Genomic DNA, 7,568 nt, shown 5'->3' with positions numbered 1-7,568 from the left:
GTGATCTTGGGGAGTTTTGAACAAAAGCCTGTAGAGGCAAGGTATCTTTAAGGAAAAAGTGAATAAGGAAAAGTTATTTACTTATTCCCACAATATAAGAACTAGGGGTCACCAAATGAAAGTAATAGGCAGCAGGTTTAAAACAAACAAAAGGAAGTTTTTCTTCATGCAGCGCACAGTCAACCTGTGGAACTCCTCGCCATAGGATGTGGTGAAGGGTAGGACTTTAACAGGGTTCAAAAAAGAGCTAGATAGATTCACGGAGGTTCGGTCTATCACCAGGGTGGGTAGGAATGGTGTCCCTAGCCTCTGTTTCTTCAGAGGTGGGTGACAGGGGAGGGATCACATGAGGATTCCCTGTTGTGTCCCCTCCTTCTGGGGCACCTGGCATTGGCCACTGTTGGCAGACAGGACACTGGGCTGAATGGACCTTTGGTCTGACCCCGTCTGGCCATTCTTATGTTCTTACGTAGACACACACCTCAAGGCGCTCCTGAATCGGGACCGCCCTGCTCCCTTCCCCCGCGGCAGATGGGCACGATGGTTGGACACAAGGTGAAACCTGAGGCCTGGCTGCTGGACACGGAGCCCTCGCGTGCCAGTCTGTGCGGTGCCGGACCAGGGGATGGTGCATACGGACAGGGGAGCTGGGCCCCTGTGGGTCTGCTGCGTCCCTAGCTAAAGCCATCACCGGAGCTTGTACCTCATGTTCTCCTGCTGCTACGCAGCCACATCCCGGGGCCGGAATGAGACCCAGACGCGGCGGAGAGTTGAAGCATAGCTTGTTTAATTTTTATACATTTTTTCTCGTTTTTTTCTTTTCTTTCTTTTTTTTAAACTTTTTTTTGTTTTGTTTTGTTTTTTTGCATAGGGGGGAAAAACCCATAGTCGCTTTCAGTAAGTTGTACGTAGGCAGGAGCAGCTGCTAAACAATAATGGCTGCATAAAATGTTATAATCAAATATTGTGAGGCACCAGGGAAGCAAGCAAAGGAGCTATCCAGCCATGGGGGTGGGGCAGGAGAGGGGTCGGGCTCTACATGCACGGGGGAGAGCGGGGGCTGACGGGGAGGGGAGGTTGATCAGAGAGCTTTGCCGACAAGGCACTGTCTAAGAAGCCGCCCATGCGATATACACCCCGCGGCTCGGCCTTCCCTGGTGCCGTGGTACGTGTGTGTAATGTGGTGCCGCAAGCAAGAAGCAAGAAACAGAATAACTATGACTGTAATGTCTGCCCAATAGCAACGAAAAGGAAGGAACAAAATAGCTTCCGAAGGAAATCAAAACCAAAGGAAAGAAAGAACGTTCCATTCGGTCCCGGCGAACCGCCGAGAAGTCTCTGCTGCCTGGCGCCAGCCGTACCAGCCTCCGCCTGGAGAAAGCCCAGCAAGAAAGGGCGTGCTGGGTTCCCCCCCCCAAAATGCTGCCCTGTCCTGACGGCGGGGGGCGGGGGGTGTCCCTGCAGGGCCAGGCTAACCAGTGCGGGGTGGGATCAGCTTGGGATGGAGGCCTTTGGAGCCTGGCCACCTCAAATGATCACCAAGCTGTGCCTTGGGGCCGGAGCCAGATTCATTGACCCAAATTGTCAGTCCCATCTGGCCCCTGCCCCTCCACAACTGTCCCACTAAAGAAGCCCTAGACTTTTTTCTGGAGCCTTTTCCAGACACGTTCTAAAGGCTTCATGAAAAAAAAAAAACAACAAAAACCTCCCACCCCCTCTGGGAAAGATCTTGCTGGGTGGGTGTGGCTACACGACTGACCCCGCCCACCGTCTTGCAGCATGGCAAAGGAGGGAGCTGGGCTTTCCCTAGGACAGAGGCAGTGCTGTGTAGGAAACATACAACATGGTTGTGTAGGCAACCCCCTGCCCCCAGCTGCCCGCCGCCCCCCAAAATCCTGGGCAGGGGGGAGAAAGAAAGTCAAACCAGCAGTAAAGTAAGAGGCACTACTTCGTCAGAATTTTTGGTATTGGTGTATTTCAGATTCCTGCTGGCTGCTTCTGTGTGTGTGTGTGAGACACTATCTCGGTGTGTCGTTAGTAACAGAACAGGCAGGACTCTGGAGCATGCAGAACCTTGGGGGATTTCCACCCTGGCCGAACCCCCCAGCTGCAAAGGGCTGGGAAGGATCTTGCACTAACACAGATGTTCCCAGCAGAAATTCCAGTCTGTTAGTAGCGAAAGGGCTGGGTTTGCCCAGGGAAGGGACTTTAGTAAAGTCTTCTCCTGCCCTGGGTTGTGAGGGTGGGGGAGAGATGGGAGCAGATCCCTCCTTCGGCACAGCTCCAGCTAGGTCTCAGTGGAGCCAGAGGGATTTAATGCCGGCACTTGCACAGATCTGGGCACACGTGCGTGCACATGGGTCACTTCAGTGAGACCCCGGCCCCGATTCAGCGCCATGCGGAACGAGACCGGGGCTGCAATGCCCTCTGCAGCAGGATCGGGGCCTTTCATCTGCTGTGGATCGGCCCCCTCCCGGCCCCCAATATTTCAGCCACGTTTGAAAGGAAGTGGCAGCCACTCACGTCTTCGCTCTATAAACGCAGGCCAAACCCTACCAGCTGTGAGCAAGCTGCAGTGCCAAAAAGCAGCAATTTCCAACTCCAAAAGAGACTTTCTTTTGTGCTGTGGTTCTGTGCCTGCTCGGAGGCCCAGGGGCTGTGTCGAAGGATTGTCTGCTCGTGGGTTTCGCATGCACCGGTCCTGTGCTCAGCCCTCAGCCTCCGTCCCTGCACAAAACAACCAACATGGAAGCGGGAACAGCTGGATTAGCGTCTTCTCCAGGGCGGAGCAGGTGGGGGAGCTGTAGAAACGTTTGACCTTGCGCCCCTGCCCCCAAGGCTCTGAGATCCAGCCCTGTAGCACCATAGAGAGAGATTTATGTACATGGGTTGCTAGTTATAGGTCAAGAGAACTTTTTGTGTTGGTTGTTTTAAAGACGCTGACGACAACAATGAAAAAAATCAAGAACCCTCGAGAGACTGTAGTGCATGAAAAAACTCAGCAAGCCCCGTGCCTCTTCTGGCTGGGCCTGGAGGGCACCGGTGGCTGGGAACTGGTTCTGGTTGGGGGAGGTTGACCGGCTGGCTCAGAGGCTGGAGGGAAGGCGATTTCCCTCAGCCAAGGCCAGGTCTTGGGAAGTTGGGGATCGGGGCTGTTCAGAGCCCCTGGAAGAAGTCTAGACTGGGTCCATCCCAGTGCCCGTCCGGCCTCCATGCCAGCGAAGGCTGCACAGGCTGCTCCCCCACCTGATTGTCTAGAGACTCTAGAAAGCTTCACGTTCCAGGAGTTTGTGCGGAGACACAAGACCTTAGCTTGACAGCAACAGCCACCGCCCGGCAGCATCCCCCTCCCGCGATCCTCGCCTGGCCAGGACATTTTCAGAGCTCATTGTGAACGGCTACGTGTCTATTTCAGCAGCTGAACTATGTGATTGCATCGCTACAGCAAGGAAAGGGGGGAAGATGAAAGACCCAAACCCAGCATCCCATGCGCAGCATCGACCGTGGCCAGCTCAGGCCTTTGCCTTGTTGTGAGTGAAAAAGTCACAGAGGAAAACAAGCAAACAAACAAACCCTAAACCAACCCAAACTGAGCCCCGAGGTACAAAAGACAATGGAGATGGAGCCTGGCATGGAATTTGCTTATTCCCGTCAGGCGGGGCCCCAGGGGCCCACCTCAGCTGGGTGCAGTGAGGCAGGGCCTGCCCAGCCGTTCTGCGTGGGAGGCCCATGGAGCGAATTCAGCCCTCGCGTGCACCGGGGTAAATCAGGACTAACCCCACCGTGGCCAGTGGCATTAGGGGCCGGTGCAGTGGGGGAAGGGTCGCCCGGCTGGGCTCTAGCCAGGAAATGGAGCCTCAGCCCCAAACAGTCCCCAGAACCTGAACCAAATCTCTGGCTTCAGCCAGGCCTGGGGGCTCTGGGTCTGAACTCTGGCACCTGGTCTCTGGGCTTCTGATCTCAGAGTCCATCCCTGTCCCTCCTTCCTGCCTCTCCCCCTCACAGTCCAGCTGGGCCTCTCCCCCTGGCCCCTGGGGTGGGGTAACTAAACGGCAAAGAAAAGTGTGGTGCGTGGAACAGTGCAAATTTTCCCGGGGAGGAGGAGGGGGCGGTGTGAGCTTCCCTTTCCTCGGTGGACCCCTACCCAGCTATGGCCGATGAGAAAGCAGCCAACCAGCCAGCTGATCCTTGCGCCCTGCGCCAAGCACCCTCCTGGATTGGCTGGGATGTTTGTTAAGGTGCATTTCTTTCGGGGGAGGGGGGTGACCGTCTTCGAAAGCAGCCAACAAGAAGGAAGTGCTCTAGCTAGGCAGTTCTGGGGCTCGGGCCCACAGATCTCACCTGCTCCAGAGCTGCCAGAATACAGCTGGTGTATTTTGCGGGGGACAGAAACAGGAGCCGTGCTTCGCCAGTCCTGCCACAGGCATAGGCTGCTGTGTGCCTGTGGATTTCTGCATGAGCCCTGTCAGCCCCTTCTGCCTGCGTGAGCCACTGGCGGGGTGGAGGCTGACTGCCAGGGGAGAGTGCTGGGTGGCGAACCTGGCCAGGATGCGCCCTCTCTGCTGTGCCCCGTCCACCGAGGAAGCGTCCAGCGCCCCCTGCCCTCGCCCCGTCTTTCCCATGGTCTGAACACAAAGCCAATCGCTGTGTGTAGCTCTTGCACTGACGGGTTGGATTGTGGTGAGGTTCCGCGCCTGCGGAGTCGCTCGCCCGTCGGGCGGCAGTTAGGTTCAGGGGATTGTTTTTGTGGTTTTTGTTTGAAATTGAATCGGTTTTTCAAACCCTTTTCTCAGCTTTTCTTTTCTTTTTTTAAGTTTTTTTTGTCTTTTAAAATAAACGACAGCTACCCGCGTTGCATTGTCCTTGCAGAAAACAATACTGCACATTGCATAAAAAGGGCCCCCCGGACTTCCACGCGTGTGCCCCCCCCGCCTCAGATCCCTCCCTCTCCAGCCCATGGCACGGAGAACGCAATGATAAAAAATACGCGTGCGAGGAGAGCGACCCCCCGCCGAGCTCCCTAGTGCTCGCCTGGCTCTGCCCAGCCCCTTGCCCAGTCCACATCCTCTCGCACTTTTGACACCAAACTCTTTCTTCCTCACACACAGCCCGGTCCATGGCTCTGGCTGGTCCCTCGTGCACAGGTGGAACCGGTGGGGAGGGGGGAGGGCCAGCAAAGCCTCGTCTCTCTGAGGACGAAGGGGGAAGCCATATTGCCGCGGTGATCGCCGGAGTGCCCTAGGCTGCTCCGCTGGGATGGAGTTCACCCTCTGCAGTGGCCAGCACAACGCCACTCGAGGCCCCTAGCGCTCACGTCCCACGCGAGGGCTCAGGCTGCACGTGGGCAGCCAGAGACCTATGCTAAGACCCAGCCCTGCCGACGCCTGCCGCTTGAATGGCCCGCCTGGTTTTCCTTCACACCCCCTGGTCCCAGCGGCTGGGGGCCAAAGAGGAGAGCTGGAGACACGCAGGAGGCGCAAACACCAGGAGGCAGAGCAAAGGAGCCCCCATTTGATCATGAAATCTCATGAGTTGCAAGCCAATCTCCTGCTACTTGGCTGCCTGGCTGGGTGCATCGGGGGGGCGGGGCATCTGCTCCTGTGCCAGAGGCTGGGGCAGCTGAGACAGCTCGGAGCTCCCCCACGGGAGGGGCAGCTGGCAGGGCCCGGAACGAGAAGAAGCTGAAAACAACCCTGATGTGGATATTGCTGCTGTGGGTCATGACACGTGGGCTGGTCGGGGGGGGTGGGGGGGGGGCTGTGGCTGGACCGAGCCCACCAGCTGGGTCACAGGAGCCATTGGCTGTACGGATTTTCTAGATAACGTTTACTGAAAAAGTTACTTTAACTCTTCCTCTTCCCACCTTGCAAACCGGGCTGAGGTGCTGCGGCGCCCACACTGGGCCGGGACAGACTGTGACGTCCAGCTCTCTCGCCTGCCCCCCGCCGGCTCAGCCCTGGTGAGTCTCCCCCAGGGGTGGACGTGGCAGCATCACGGGCGTGAACCCCGGGGGAAGGCTTCTCGGGTCTGGGCTGGGGGGGAACAAGGTGCAGGTTCTCGAGGAACCCAGGGCTGGCACGTCACAGGGACGCGCAGAGGGGGAGACTTTCCCGCTGTCATGCACAAGGCGCCCGGGGCCAGGCGTGGGCACTGCACCGGCAGTCTGGAGGGGCCATGCCCTTGGGCTCAGCACGCCCCACGTGACATGCCCTCTGTCCCCAAGTCTGACCTCTTGCTCTCCCCTTCTCCTCACTGCTGCCTGGTCCAAGCCCCTAAACCCACCAGGCCCCTGCCAGCTCAGCCCAGTGCAGGCCCCAGTCTCCTCCGAAACGCCCCCCCCCCCCGTCAGACCGTGACAAACCGGGGGCACCTGAGAGCCTGGCTGTGCCCTTCCATAGCAACGGGTCCCAAGGAGCTTCTCTGGCCAGCACCAAAGGCACGGCAGGAGCTCAGCACAGCAGGCAGCCAATGGGGTCTCCTCTCCAGGAGCGAAATCAATGTGATTTAGCAGTACGATCACCGGGAAGATAGAAATGATCCCCCAGTGGCCCTGGATGCTGAGGTCCAGGGGCCAAACTGGGGGTGCCGGCCTGGCCCTGGCATCACAGCAGCACTACAGGATCCCAGCCCCCCGCCCCCGCCCCACAACGTTTTGCCCTTCTCAAGGGAAACACGGCGCTAGTACCAATGGCGAATTCCACTCCCACTGGAACACACGTGTGCCCCAGCCAGGGGCTTGCTGTGGCTGCAGGGAGACTCTGCTGCCGTGCCCATTAACTTTGGTCAGTTAAAAAAACAAAGACAAGGAAAAGGCAAACCCCACAAAATCTCACCTCCCCGGCCCCACGCCACAAACCCAGCCGAGCCCTCCCTGCGCCCCGGGGGGGGGGGGGGGGTGAGTCACGGGGAGCCGCACGCAGCTACAGGGGCCACCGAGACAGACAAGACAGGTATTGCATATTTTTTGTCATACAGGATGCACTTTGTATGAACAGCTGGAAGACATGGACAAGGGGAGGAACCGTCCACGCAGAGGAAAAGGAACCACGCCCGTGGCCACGGGAGGAGAGGTGCCACCTAGCTTGGCCTGGACAAGGGCAGAGGCTGGGGGTGGGGAGCGGATGACTGCAAAGACAATCCTTCCCTTCTGTGCGCTAGAGCCAATCAGCCAAACACTCCAGGCTGGGGCTTCCTTTGATTCACAATCCCCTGGTCAATTTCCTTTGCTTCCAATTCCGAAACCCAGGCAGGTCCCGGCACTAATCCCTTCTGCCAGTCCGGCGGTGTCTGGCGGACAGAACGCCTGAGGGGGCAGACTCATCCTCTCAGTTATGCTGGTGTGAAACTGGAGTAAGTCCAGAGACTGTGAACAGAGCAACAACGGCGTGAAAGTGGAGTAACCCCACTGAAGCCAACGGAGTTCCAACGGCTGCACGCTAGGCAGTAGCAGCATCGCAAGGGGTGTGCCCTGGAGCACACCCGAATAGCTGAGCCCGGCCCCAGCCCCACGCAATGCCATCCTAGTGTTCCCGAGCGTGCCGACCCCAACACACTTAGAAAAAGAAAAT

At 57.8% G+C, this 7,568-nt stretch overlaps 1 protein-coding gene across 2 annotated transcripts in view; it reads right to left on the bottom strand.

Annotated features, from left to right (window-relative positions):
- Positions 1–765: 765 nt before the first annotated feature.
- The window catches only part of NFIC (nuclear factor I C), a 175,948-nt gene continuing 169,145 nt past the window's right edge, over positions 766–7,568 (bottom strand). For both annotated transcript variants that reach the window (XM_075903269.1, XM_075903270.1), the window contains one exon: positions 766–7,568. This exon is cut by the window's right edge and continues 5,995 nt beyond it. The gene's annotated coding sequence lies outside the window, so the exon portion shown is untranslated.

The sequence above is a fragment of the Pelodiscus sinensis genome, chromosome 19 (genome assembly GCF_049634645.1).
Source record: "Pelodiscus sinensis isolate JC-2024 chromosome 19, ASM4963464v1, whole genome shotgun sequence".
In the NCBI taxonomy this organism is placed as follows: Eukaryota; Metazoa; Chordata; order Testudines; family Trionychidae; genus Pelodiscus; species Pelodiscus sinensis.
Note: the sequence above shows the minus strand (reverse complement) of the source record. Positions and strands in the feature narration are given on the sequence as shown.